This window comes from Rattus norvegicus, chromosome 2 (genome assembly GCF_021556685.1).
Source record: "Rattus norvegicus strain SHRSP/BbbUtx chromosome 2, alternate assembly SHRSP_T2T, whole genome shotgun sequence".
Taxonomy (NCBI): Eukaryota; Metazoa; Chordata; class Mammalia; order Rodentia; family Muridae; genus Rattus; species Rattus norvegicus.
The window spans coordinates 4405776-4420498 of record NC_141535.1 but is presented as its reverse complement, the minus strand read 5'-3'; the positions used below and the strand labels follow the sequence as shown (position 1 = coordinate 4420498).

The window sequence follows — 14723 nt, the reverse complement described above, 5'->3', positions numbered from 1 at the left end:
AGAGAGTTTATCCATAGTTTTAACTTTTGCTATATTTTAATTTAATTAAAATGCTTTCGTAATTTTTACACAAAATATTATATCCAGATTTATGGGATTCTAGAATCTCCCAGGACAAAAACTTTTGAGCATGTCTGAGAGATATCAGACTGGAAGAGTTCTAGTGCAAAGGCCCTCCAGCCAGAAGCTGGAACCCAGATGCCCTTCAACAGAGGAATGGATACAGAAAATGTGGCATATTTGCACAATGAAGTACTACTCAGCTTTCAAAAAAAATGACTTCATGAAATTCCTAGGCAAATGGATAGAACTAGGAAATATCATTCTGAGTGAATTAACACAGTTAGTAGATACTAGTCCAAAGCTTTGAATACCCAAGATGCAATTCATAGACCATAAGATGCTCAAGAAGGAGGAAGAACAAAATGTGTACACTTCAGTCCTTCCTAGGAGGGGAGCAAAATACACAAGAGGGAGGGGAATATAGGGACACAGTGGAGCAGAGACTTAAGGAAAGGCCATCTAGATGCTGCCCCATCTGGGGATCTATCACATCTGCAGCCACCAAACCTAGTCAGTATTGCTGATGCCAAGAAGTCCTTATTGATGGGAGCTTGATGTGGATGTCTCCTGAGAGACTCTGCCAGAACCTCGCTGATATAGACAAGCATGCTTGAAGCTAACCATCGGACTCCATGGGGACTCCAATGAAGGAGTGAAGGAAGAGCTGAAACAGTGTGCAAAACCATAGGAAGAACAACAATATCAACCAACTAGACTTACCAGTGCTCCCAGGGATTAAACTACTAACCAAATAGTACTCATGTAAAAGCCTAATGCTTCAGTTGCATATGGAGCAGAGGATGGCATTGTCTGGCATCAATAGGAGGAGAAGCCCTTGTTCCTGTGAATGTTCCTTTCTCCAGTGCAGGGGAATGGTATGGTATTGAGGTGCGAGTGGGTGGATGGGAGGAAAAGCATCCTCATGAAAGCAGGGGGTGGGTTGTGGGAGAGTGGGTAACTCTGCAAGGGAATAACATTTGCAATGTAAATATATAAAATATCAAGTTAAAAAAATGTTACCACTGCTCTTATAACCCTATATAAGTTTTTAAAATCCACTTGCCAAAATTCTTACTAAGTCTGTTTTCTGTTCACACATGGACTATGATGGATTAACACCGTATCTGGGAATATCTTCTGAATATTAGACATAACATCTGAATATATGATTATTTACACCCATTTTTTGTTCAAGAAGCATCCGATGCCAAAGAAAATTTCCTCATTTTGATTAGCATGGACATTATATTCAAATAAGCTAATAAAATAAAGGATACCTGAGTGTATACACATTCACATACATATTCATATATATGAATATGTGTGTACATATGTATATATGATGTAGGCCTCCTTCACAGGGCATCTAGGTCTTAACAGTTCCCTTAGGCCTACACATTGCATCTAGGCCTTCCTGTTTTCCCTAGACCTTTAACAACCAGCAACTTTGCCCTCTGAGACATCAGTCTACAGAGAAATTCATAGGGAAAGCCTGTCTGAAAAACTAGGGGAGGGAGAAAACAGATTAACAGATTGATTGCTCTCTCCCTCTCTGTCTCTGTGTCTCTCTCTCTCTCTCTCTCTCTCTCTCTCTCTCTCTCTCTCTGTGTTTGTGTGCATTTGTCTGTGTGTGTGTGTGTGTGTGTGTGTGTGTGTGTGTGTGTGTGTATTCAACTGAGGTGGCACTGGCAAATAAATGTTTGCCCCTCCTCTGTAAGCCAGGCCACCCCAATACTGCCTTTCCTTTTCCTTAGTTTGTTTGGTTTATTCCAAGTTAATTGTATCTGTTTCTTTAATTTCCTCTTCATTTCTTTAGTTGAGTCAGGCGTCTTTGCACATAAACCCTGGAAATCAGTACCTGGATCAGGTCTGCAGCCTGCTCACAGGGTTCTACCCACCTCCACCACTCAAGTGATGCAATAAAAGACATGCAGCACCGCACCTGACTTCTTTTCACTGAACATTTACTTTAGTTCCAATGTTCATTCAGGTCTGAGAGAGGAGGGAGGGAAGGAGGGAAGAGAGACAAAGAGAGTGACAGAGAAACAGTGACAGAGAGGGAGAATTGTAGGTTATTGCTCCATCTCTTCAATCACTGTCTGTTGTTTGCCATCTTGGCAACCATGCCCCTAAACCCTACCTTGGGTAAGACCAAGCATAATGGCAGCAACCATATAATTCCTGCTTAGTCACACTGAACACCCCAGTCATCACTACCTGTGGAGAATTGTAAGGGGGCTCCTCTGATCTAGAGAATAGTACCCTTGAATGAGATGAGAAGCACAACAAGCATTATTTGTTTTGAAATATAAGACATGGAAAGAACTATATGTGTGGATTTACAAACAGAAAGACAGAGAGACAGACGGACAGACAGACAGGATGGACAAGACAGAACAGGACAGGACAGAACAGGACAGGAATGGAGAAAAAAAAACAAGAACACAAACAAAAACTCAAAATGGAAGTCCGGTTCCAAATAGTCTCTGTCTGCACTGTCGCTCTAGTGTTGGTGGTCCAGCTTATAAAAGCTTATACATGGATGGTTTTGGGAAATGCTGCTGGGTGTTCGGTTCAGGTCCAAGATTATTGCAGGTAACTAGACAACAAAGAAAGCAGTAGACTGGGAGACACCGCCGGAACCTGAAAGAAACAGACCGGATAAACAGTTCTCTGCACCCAAATCCCGTGGGAGGGAGAGCTAAACCTTCAGAGAGGCAGACAAGCCTGGGAAACCAGAAGTGACTGCTCCCTGCACACACATCTCGGACGCCAGAGGAAAAAGCCAAAGACCATCTGGAACCCTGGTGCACTGAAGCTCCCGGAAGGGGCGGCACAGGTCTTCCTGGTTGCTGCTGCTGCAGAGAGCCCGTGGGGAGCACCCCACGAGCGAACCTGAGCCTCGGGACCACAGGTAAGACCAAATTTTCTGCTGCAAGAAAGCTGCCTGGTGAGCTTGGGACACAGGAAAGCAGAATTTCTCTAGGACCGGGCACGTTCTGTGTTTACCGGAAGTCCCACACCCGCGGATCCCGGCCCGCAGCAGCTCTCTGCTCCCAGACCCGGTGAGAGAGAGACCCAACCGCCTGGTCAGGTGGGCACTCCTGAGGCTGCAGAGTGGAAGAGACCACCAACTCTGCTCACCCCTGCCCACATCCCTGGCCCAAGAGGAAACTGTATAAGGCCTCTGGGCTCCCGTGGGGAAGGGCCCAGGAGCGGCAGGACCCCTGTGCCTGAGACACCACCGGAACCTGAAAGAAACAGACCGGATAAACAGTTCTCTGCACCCAAATCCCGTGGGAGGGAGAGCTAAACCTTCAGAGAGGCAGACAAGCCTGGGAAACCAGAAGTGACTGCTCCCTGCACACACATCTCGGACGCCAGAGGAAAAAGCCAAAGACCATCTGGAACCCTGGTGCACTGAAGTTCCCGGAAGGGGCGGCACAGGTCTTCCTGGTTGCTGCTGCTGCAGAGAGCCCGTGGGCAGCACCCCACGAGCGAACCTGAGCCTCGGGACCACAGGTAAGACCAAATTTTCTGCTGCAAGAAAGCTGCCTGGTGAACTCAAGACACAGGCCCACAGGAACAGCTGAAGACCTGTAGAGAGGAAAAACTACACGCCAGAAAGCAGAACACTCTGTCCCCATAACTGACTGAAAGAGAGGAAAACAGGTCTACAGCACTCCTGTCACACAGGCTTATAGGACAGTCTAGCCACTGTCAGATAGCAGAACAAAGTAACACTAGAGATAATCTGATGGCGAGAGGCAAGCGCAGGAACCCAAGACACAGAAACCAAGACTACATGCCATCATCGGAGCCCAATTCTCCCACCAAAACAAACATGGAATATCCAAACACACCAGAAAAGCAAGATCTAGTTACAAAATCATATTTGATCATGATGCTGGAGGACTTCAAGAAAGACATGAACACACTTAGGGAAGCACAGGAAAACATTAATAAACAAGTAAAAGCCTACAGAGAGGAATCGCAAAAATCCATGAAAGAATTCCAGGAAAACACAATCAAACAGTTGAAGGAATTAAAAATGGAAATAGAAGCAATCAAGAAAGAACACATGGAAACAACCCTGGATATAGAAAACCAAAAGAAGAGACAAGGAGCTGTAGATACAAGCCTCACCAACAGAATTCAAGAGATGGAAGAGAGAATCTCAGGAGCAGAAGATTCCATAGAAATCATTGACTCAACTGTCAAAGATAATGTAAAGCGGAAAAAGCTACTGGTCCAAAACATACATGAAATCCAGGACTCAATGAGAAGATCAAACCTAAGGATAATAGGTATAGAAGAGAGTGAAGACTCCCAGCTCAAAGACCAGTAAATATCTTCAACAAAATCATAGAAGAAAACTTCCCTAACCTAAAAAAAGAGATACCCATAGACATACAAGAAGCCTACAGAACTCCAAATAGATTGGACCAGAAAAGAAACACCTCCCGTCACATAATTGTCAAAACACCAAACGCACAAAATAAAGAAAGAATATTAAAAGCAGTAAGGGAAAAAGGTCAAGTAACATATAAAGGGAGACCTATCAGAATCACACCAGACTTCTCGCCAGAAACTATGAAGGCCAGAAGATCCTGGACTGATGTCATACAGACCCTAAGAGAACACAAATGCCAGCCCAGGTTACTGTATCCAGCAGAACTCTCAATTAACATTGATGGAGAAACCAAGATATTCCATGACAAAACCAAATTTACACAATATCTTTCTACAAATCCAGCACTACAAAGGATAATAAATGGTAAAGCCCAACATAAGGAGGCAAGCTATACCCTAGAAGAAGCAAGAAACTAATCGTCTTGGCAACAAAACAAAGAGAATGAAAGCACACAAACATAACCTCACATCCAAATATGAATATAAAGGGAAGCAATAATCACTATTCCTTAATATCTCTCAATATCAATGGCCTCAACTCCCCAATAAAAAGACATAGATTAACAAACTGGATACGCAACGAGGACCCTGCATTCTGCTGCCTACAGGAAACACACCTCAGAGACAAAGACAGACACTACCTCAGAGTGAAAGGCTGGAAAACAACTTTCCAAGCAAATGGTCAGAAGAAGCAAGCTGAAGTAGCCATTCTAATATCAAATAAAATCAATTTCCAACTAAAAGTCATCAAAAAAGATAAGGAAGGACACTTCATATTCATCAAAGGAAAAATCCAGCAAGACGAACTCTCAATCCTAAATATCTATGCCCCAAATACAAGGGCACCTACATACGTAAAAGAAACCTTACTAAAGCTCAAAACACACATTGCACCTCACACAATAATAGTGGGAGACTTCAACACCCCACTCTCATCAATGGACAGATCATGGAAACAGAAATTAAACAGTGATGTCGACAGACTAAGAGAAGTCATGAGCCAAATGGACTTAACGGATATTTATAGAACATTCTATCCTAAAGCAAAAGGATATACCTTCTTCTCAGCTCCTCATGGTACTTTCTCCAAAATTGACCATATAATTGGTCAAAAACCGGGCCTCAACAGGTACAGAAAGATAGAGATAATCCCATGCGTGCTATCGGACCGCCACGGCCTAAAACTGGTCTTCAATAACAATAAGGGAAGAATGCCCACATATACGTGGAAATTGAACAATGCTCTACTCAATGATAACCTGGTCAAGGAAGAAATAAAGAAAGAAATTAAAAACTTTTTAGAATTTAATGAAAATGAAGATACAACATACCCAAACTTATGGGACACAATGAAAGCTGTGCTAAGAGGAAAACTCATAGCGCTGAGTGCCTGCAGAAAGAAACAGGAAAGAGCATATGTCAGCAGCTTGACAGCACACCTAAAAGCTCTAGAACAAAAAGAAGCAAATACACCCAGGAGGAGTAGAAGGCAGGAAATAATCAAACTCAGAGCTGAAATCAACCAAGTAGAAACAAAAAGGACCATAGAAAGAATCAACAGAACCAAAAGTTGGTTCTTTGAGAAAATCAACAAGATAGATAAACCCTTAGCCAGACTAACGAGAGGACACAGAGAGTGCGTCCAAATTAACAAAATTAGAAATGAAAAGGGAGACATAACTACAGATTCAGAGGAAATTCAAAAAATCATCAGATCTTACTATAAAAACCTATATTCAACAAAATTTGAAAATCTTCAGGAAATGGACAATTTCCTAGACAGATACCAGGTATCGAAGTTAAATCAGGAACAGATAAACCAGTTAAACAACCCCATAACTCCTAAGGAAATAGAAGCAGTCATTAAAGGTCTTCCAACCAAAAAGAGCCCAGGTCCAGACGGGTTTAGTGCAGAATTCTATCAAACCTTCATAGAAGACCTCATACCAATATTATCCAAACTATTCCACAAAATTGAAACAGATGGAGCACTACCGAATTCCTTCTACGAAGCCACAATTACTCTTATACCTAAACCACACAAAGACACAACAAAGAAAGAGAACTTCAGACCAATTTCCCTTATGAATATCGACGCAAAAATACTCAATAAAATTCTGGCAAACCGAATTCAAGAGCACATCAAAACAATCATCCACCATGATCAAGTAGGCTTCATCCCAGGCATGCAGGGATGGTTTAATATACGGAAAACCATCAACGTGATCCATCATATAAACAAACTGAAAGAACAAAACCACATGATCATTTCATTAGATGCTGAGAAAGCATTTGACAAAATTCAACACCCCTTCATGATAAAAGTCCTGGAAAGAATAGGAATTCAAGGCCCATACCTAAACATAGTAAAAGCCATATACAGCAAACCAGTTGCTAACATTAAACTAAATGGAGAGAAACTCGAAGCAATCCCACTAAAATCAGGGACTAGACAAGGCTGCCCACTCTCTCCCTACTTATTCAATATACTTCTTGAAGTTCTAGCCAGAGCAATCAGACAACAAAAGGAGATCAAGGGGATACAGATCGGAAAAGAAGAAGTCAAAATATCACTATTTGCAGATGACATGATAGTATATTTAAGTGATCCCAAAAGTTCCACCAGAGAACTACTAAAGCTGATAAACAACTTCAGCAAAGTGGCTGGGTATAAAATTAACTCAAATAAATCAGTTGCCTTCCTCTATACAAAAGAGAAACAAGCCGAGAAAGAAATTAGGGAAACGACACCCTTCATAATAGACCCAAATAATATAAAGTACCTCGGTGTGACTTTAACCAAGCAAGTAAAAGATCTGTACAATAAGAACTTCAAGACACTGAGGAAAGAAATTGAAGAAGACCTCAGAAGATGGAAAGATCTCCCATGCTCATGGATTGGCAGGATTAATATAGTAAAAATGGCCATTTTACCAAAAGCAATCTACAGATTCAATGCAATCCCCATCAAAATTCCAATCCAATTCTTCAAAGAGTTAGACAGAACAATTTGCAAATTCATCTGGAATAACAAAAAACCCAGGATAGCTAAAGCTATACTCAACAATAAAAGGACTTCAGGGGGAATCACTATCCCTGAACTCAAGCAGTATTACAGAGCAATAGTGATAAAAACTGCATGGTATTGGTACAGAGACAGACAGATAGACCAATGGAATAGAATTGAAGACCCAGAAATGAACCCACACACCTATGGTCACTTGATTATTGACAAAGGAGCCAAAACCATCCAATGGAAAAAAGATAGCATTTTCAGCAAATGGTGCTGGTTCAACTGGAGGGCAACATGTAGAAGAATGCAGATCGATCCATGCTTATCACCCTGTACAAAGCTTAAGTCCAAGTGGATCAAGGACCTCCACATCAAACCAGACACACTCAAACTAATAGAAGAAAAACTAGGGAAGCATCTGGAACACATGGGCACTGGAAAAAATTTCCTGAACAAAACACCAATGGCTTATGCTCTAAGATCAAGATTCGATAAATGGGATCTCATAAAACTGCAAAGCTTCTGTAAGGCAAAGGACACGGTGGTTAGGACAAAACGGCAACCAACAGATTGGGAAAAGATCTTTACCAATCCTACAACAGATAGAGGCCTTATATCCAAAATATACAAAGAACTCAAGAAGTTAGACCGCAGGGAAACAAATAACCCTATTAAAAAATGGGGTTCAGAGCTAAACAAAGAATTCACAGCTGAGGAATGCCGAATGGCTGAGAAACACCTAAAGAAATGTTCAACATCTTTAGTCATAAGGGAAATGCAAATCAAAACAACACTGAGATTTCACCTCACACCAGTGAGAATGGCTAAGATCAAAAACTCAGGTGACAGCAGATGCTGGCGAGGATGTGGAGAAAGAGGAACACTCCTCCATTGTTGGTGGGATTGCAGACTGGTAAAACCATTCTGGAAATCAGTGTGGAGGTTCCTCAGAAAATTGGACATTGAACTGCCTGAGGATCCAGCTATACCTCTCTTGGGCATATACCCAAAAGATGCCTCAACATATAAAAGAGACACGTGCTCCACTATGTTCATCGCAGCCTTATTTATAATAGCCAGAAAATGGAAAGAACCGAGATGCCCTTCAACAGAGGAATGGATACAGAAAATGTGGTACATCTACACAATGGAATATTACTCAGCTATCAAAAACAACGAGTCTATGAAATTCGTAGGCAAATGGTTGGAACTGGAAAATATCATCCTGAGTGAGCTAACCCAATCACAGAAAGACATACATGGTATGCACTCATTGATAAGTGGCTATTAGCCCAAATGCTTGAATTACCCTAGATCCCTAGAACAAACGAAACTCAAGACGGATGATCAAAATGTGAATGCTTCACTCCTTCTTTAAATGAGGAAAAAGAATACCCTTGGCTGGGAAGGGAGAGGCAAAGATTAAAACAGAGACTGAAGGAACACCCATTCAGAGCCTGCCCCACAGGTGGCCCATACATATACAGCCACCCAATTGGACAAGATGGATGAAGCAAAGAAGTGCAGACCGACAGGAGCCGGATGTAGATCGCTCCTGAGAGACACAGCCAGAATACAGCAAATACAGAGGCGAATGCCAGCAGCAAACCACTGAGCTGAGAATAGGTCCCCCGTTGAAGGAATCAGAGAAAGAACTGGAAGAGCTTGAAGGGGCTCGAGACCCCAAAAGTACAACAATGTCAAGCAACCAGAGCTTCCAGGGACTAAGCCACTACCTAAAGACTATATATGGACTGACCCTGGACTCTGACCCCATAGGTAGCAATGAATATCCTAGTAAGAGCACCAGTGGAAGGGGAAGCCCTGGGTCCTGCTAAGACTGAACCCCCAGTGAACTAGACTATGGGGGGAGGGCGGCAATGGGGGGAGGGTTGGGAGGGGAACACCCATAAGGAAGGGGAGGGGGGAGGGGGATTTGCCCAGAAACCGGGAAAGGGAATAACACTTGAAATGTATATAAGAAATACTCAAGTTAATAAAAAAAAAAAAAAGAAAAAAAAAAAAAAAGAAAGCAGTAGACTGACTTCTACAGTGTTTGGTGTGTTATCACACAGAAGAACCTACCAGAATATGTAATGAATTCCGGCAGTAACAGCAGAAACAACCAATGAGAAAGTGTCCTTATAATATTAGTAACTGCAACAAAATGGCAGACTAGCTAGGTAACAGTTACCTAGCCATTAACTAATCTGACTTATGTCACATTCTTCACATTGCATCTACATAAGCCTTCCTATCTTCCTCTACAGTGCTGAGACCAAAGTGAGATCAAAGTCATGCATCACCATGGGTGCCTTCCTTTTCATTTTTTTCTTTCATACTAGGAAGTGTGTGTGTGTGTGTGTGTGTGTGTGTGTGTGTGTGTGTGTGTGTGTAGAGAGAGAGAGAAAGAGAGAGGGAGGGAGAGGGAGAAGGAGAGGGAGAGGGGCAGAGGGAGAGAAAGAGAGAGAGAGAGTGCTCTAGAGAGGGAGAGCACTGGAGAGAGAGAGAGAGAGAGAGAGAGAGAGAGAGTGAGAGAGAGAGAGAGAGAGAGAGTTTAAAATCAGCACTCAAGACTTTTTTCTTCCTATCCCTATCCCAATCCCCCCAAACCAGCAGTAAAGCCACCAGTACCAGAGACAGAGGAAGATGAAATCTCTAGTCTGAAAAACTAGAGGAGGGAGATAAACAGATCTCTCTCTCTCTCTCTCTCTCTCTCTCTCTCTCTCTCTCTCTCTCTTCCTCATAATTTGTTAAAGTATTCCCTTTGTGCTGTGTTGATTCTACTTTATTAAGCAAGTTTCACATCGTACTAGCTCCAAAGAGGTGTCAACAGTCTCTTGGCGTGCAGGCAGTTGTTGCCTGCTTTAAATATTTTTTGGTGTGTTTGTTTGTTTGTTTATTTGTTGGAAAACCCAGGACCTGCCTTCATTCAACACATCCAAACCCAGCTCTCCAAGGGAAAAATGGAGTCAAGTCCGAAGTCACTGGCATTTAAGTCATCTGCCATTGACAGTCATAGGAGATGGGAATATCGTGCTTTCTCTGATGGAGATTCACCTGGATATGCATCAACCACATATAAGGACAGGCCTGGGGTAAATGGGGTGGTGGATGGGGAGGAAGGATCTGGAAAGAGCTTTGTGTTAGGAAACTATGATCAGAATGTTGGACAGAAAACAAAATTTGTACTTTAAAAAAAAAAAAAAAAAAAAGCTCCCGATATCTAACCAAAAAGGAAAGGAAAAAAAACTGACAGCAGAACTTTACTAACTGCAAATGTTCCATCTCCCTTTATCCAACCACTCCATTCCCAGATAGGTAGATGATAGTTTGCACTTTTGTCCCAGTTGTGCTATCGAGGTTAATAAAAGGGGAACCATCTCTGTGGTTATGTTTTACACACACGAAAAAAAATAAAAGTAGTGGATAGACATGCCCGGCATTTTAAGATGCTCAATTTCTTTGCAAGCTTCATTATGTTTCATTCTTTTAAAGGTTTATTTACTTATTTTCATTTATATGAGTATACTAAAGCCCCTTTTATATACACATGGCAGTAGAGTACACGGGATATCCCTTTGCAGAGGGTTGTGAGCCACTATATGGTTTCTGAGGAATGAAACTCAGAATCTCTGGAAGAGCAGTGCAGTGAGTGCTCTTAACCTCGGAGCCATCTCTCCAGCCCTTCACAAGCTTTATTTAACTAAACATTAAACATGAATGAGAAATGCCAAATCCTGTAAATATGGTTCAGATTCAGCCTTACTTAAAAATCCAGAGCTGGCAGGGTGAGGCTGGGAGTGAGCAAAGTGAGTCTTCCTCTTTCCCTGAGGGTGTGCTATCAATTCTATTACCATTTCCAAACAGCTGGGTGTGAGTCTAACTAAGGTTTTCTTCAGTCATTTGCCATGAGCCAGAGCACTGAAAGGACAGCGAGTGATCAGACATTCACACTGAAATCATCACTCACTGATTTCAGGCAGAAAACTCGCCCCCCCTAAAGAGGCACCGCCTGGCTCACGGCTGAAGCAAAGCATGCTAGGGCAGCAGCAGTATTTCCCTGACAGTCCTTCAGGGACATGCACATTCTCCAGCCCCCACCCCACCCCACCCCACCCCCTCTCAGCTAGCTCCTGTCCACCCCTCCCCCTTCCCCCACATACAGGGAGGAGGCCTTGTGTGTGTGGAGGGGGGAGATGGAAGTATCTCTTGAGAGAGGGTTCGGGTCTCCCAAACAAATAAATAACTAGAATCTTCATTTATTTACATTATTTCATCGAGCATACCATGGCAGAGGGAAAAGGAACACGGAAACTAGGCCAACTGGTAGAGCTCCTTTCATTTTGTTTCAAAAAGGAAAAGCCAAAGAAACAACAGTCCCTGGTTTTCCTGAAAGGAACATAATGGGAAAAGTTGAAACATCGACTCGCCACTTAATACTTTGGCTTTCAATAAAAGAGCCAACAGATCTACCTCCTATTGGTAAAAAAGAGAATAAAAAACCACAAAAACTTTCTGTCAGCCAACTTCCCTTTAAACGTCTGTTAAACAGGAAAACTGTTTTTTTTAAACATCATTTTAAATACTTAAATATGTATTTGTGTGTGTGTGTCTGTGTGTGCGCGCGCACACGCGCGCGCGTGTGTGTGTGTGTGTGTGTGTGTGTGTGTGTGTGTGTGTGCGTGTCTGTGTGTGACTGTCTGTCTGTCTGTAAGTGTCTTCTGTATGGAGAGGATGTGCTGTAACACTCGGGACGGGGTGTCTGGGAACCACAAGTGATGCTGCGCTGCACTGCACCCCCAGTCACCTTCCCCATAGTGCCTTCCCAGTGGTCTCATAGCCGGTTTCGGAGCACCTCCAAGGTGGAAGGGAGCCTGGCTGAGGCCTGTTGCTGAACAGTGGGGGAGGGGCGGTCACCCACCATCCCCACCCACGGCCGCACCTGCGCCCCCGCGCCGGCCTCTTGAGCGCCCGCCGACACCCTGTTGGGAGGAACAGGGACAGTGACGGAGCGACGCTTAGAGGGAGGAGAAAAACGCCCAGGTGGAGGGGTCGGGAGGAAAGGGGAGTGGGAAAGTTCCGCAGGGATCATCAGCACAGCGAACGTGCGCCTCTGGGTTGAATCTTCTGGGCGGACTGCGCTGACCACACCCGTTTACCTCTTAACGGTTTCACGCCCTCTTGAACTCTCTCTGCAAAGTTCTTTTCAACTTTTCCTTACTGTACTTGCTGGCTGTCAGTCTCGTGCCAGTATTTAGCCTTAAACGGAGTTTACCACCCGCTTTGGGCTGCATTCCCAGCAACCGGACTCCAGGAAGATCCGGGCCTGGCGGGCCTGGCCCGCTACCGGTCTCACACTGTCCAAGGGCTGGGCCTCAATCAGAAGGACTTGGGCCCCCACGAGCGGCGCGGGGGAGTGGGTCTCCCCTACGCCACATTTCACGCGCCACGGCACGCGGCGGGGATTCGGCGCTGGGCTCTTCCTTGTTCACTCGCCATTACTGAGGGAATCCTGGTTAGTTTCTTTTCCTCCGCTAACTAATATGCTTAAATTCAGCGGGTTGCCACGTCTGATCTGAGGTCGAGATCAAGAGGGGAAGGAGGAAAGGAGGGCGCACGCGGCCGCAGTCTGACGGATGAAGAGGAGAGCGGGAGGGTGCCAGGGTCCCAGGCCGGGGCCTGCGACCTCTCTACCCCGGCCAGCTCCCACATCCTGGGGACAAGTCGCATCAGCACCATGCTGCAGCGTCACGCCATCTGGCACCCCACAACACAAGAGGGAGGGGGGTAGGAGAGGTACCAGAGACAAGCCCCGGCGGGTGCGGTATCCTCCCACCCCCAGTCCGACCCTCGCAGGTTGCTCTCTCTGCGCATACTGGCGGGTGCTTGGTGGCGGCCCAGTGGGCAGGGCCCACCTCCCACCAGACTGGAGGCGCAACGACCAACCCGGGTGACACAGCCATTCTCACGCCCAGGCACCGGACCGGCCCCCGCCGATGTGTCCCCACGGTGGGGAGAGCGGGCAAGGACGGGAGCAGGAGCACCGGAGCGAGCAGGAATGAGCCACAAGAAGGGTGGCCGGCGCGCGGCGTCGGTGTATGGGGAGATCTAGGCCCACATAGACCCACCGGGCGTGGACGACCGCCGGACACCACCCAGTCTGAACTTAGGGAGACGGAGGGCCGAGGGGAGAGGCCCTGTGAGCAGAGTCCAAGCAGCAGAACCCCTCGAGTGCACAGAGGGGGCTCGCGACACGCCACCCCCCCCAAGGCATCAAAACCGAAGGGGGCGTGGCAGCGATTGATCCTCAAGCGCCTCTCAGACAGGTGTAGCCCCGGGAGGAACCCGGGGCCTCTAGTGAGTTTGTAAAACTCTCAGAGAGAATCTTCCCTCAGCAGGGAGATCCTCGAGCCCAATGACCAGTTCGAGTCCACAGGCTGCAATCTGCAAGAGGATTTTTATTGATCAGGATACACAGGTATCTGTGGGCGTCCCAGTCAATTCGGAAGACTGGCGTGCCTAACAGAACCAGGGGCAGGTTTTTATAGGGTATTGGGGAGCAGAAGCAGGCTTAGAGAAGCAGATGCGTGGTTGGTGCATTCAAATGAGGCACACAGCAAGAGAATACGTGCAGGTTGGGGCTTCCAGAATGTCAGGGGCTAGGGGTTTATCTCTTGTTAGGTGGCCCATAAAGCAATATCAATAATTTAGATTGGTTTCTGTATTTTGTTTTCTTTTATGGTCTGTTTCGTCTAAATGATGGGTCAGCTTGTCCCACAAAGCTTGGACACATCTGAACTTTCCCAGGCTTATTTTAGTTCTGAGTCTGTGTATCTGAAAACTTACTTTTTACTTCTATAGTTGAGGGCCTTGGGCTTGTACAATTCCCTTTCTTGGAGGGGGTCTTTCACGTTCATAGTTTCCATGATCAATGCGTCCTGCAATTCACATTAATTCTCGCAGGTAGCTGCATTCTTCATCTACGCACAAGCCAAGTGATCCACCTCTAAGCGTCTTATCGGTATCTGGGGTGTGAACGGACTCCTATGGGTGCTAACACTGGCACAAGCTCCCCCGCCCGCCCCTGCTGCACTGGAAGAGAGGGGCCAACTGCCAGGCGGCTCCACCTCAGGCCGGCCAGCGGGAAATTAAAGGATACATGTGAAAAGAAAAAAAAAGACAGGGTCGGGAACAGAAAGGCTGGACACACGGGACATGGGACGCAGCGAAC

At 45.2% G+C, this 14723-nt stretch overlaps 1 pseudogene; it reads right to left on the bottom strand.

The window, feature by feature from the left end:
- Positions 1 to 14362: 14362 nt before the first annotated feature.
- Positions 14363 to 14507, bottom strand: LOC147995929 (5.8S ribosomal RNA; annotated as a pseudogene).
- Positions 14508 to 14723: the final 216 nt, after the last annotated feature.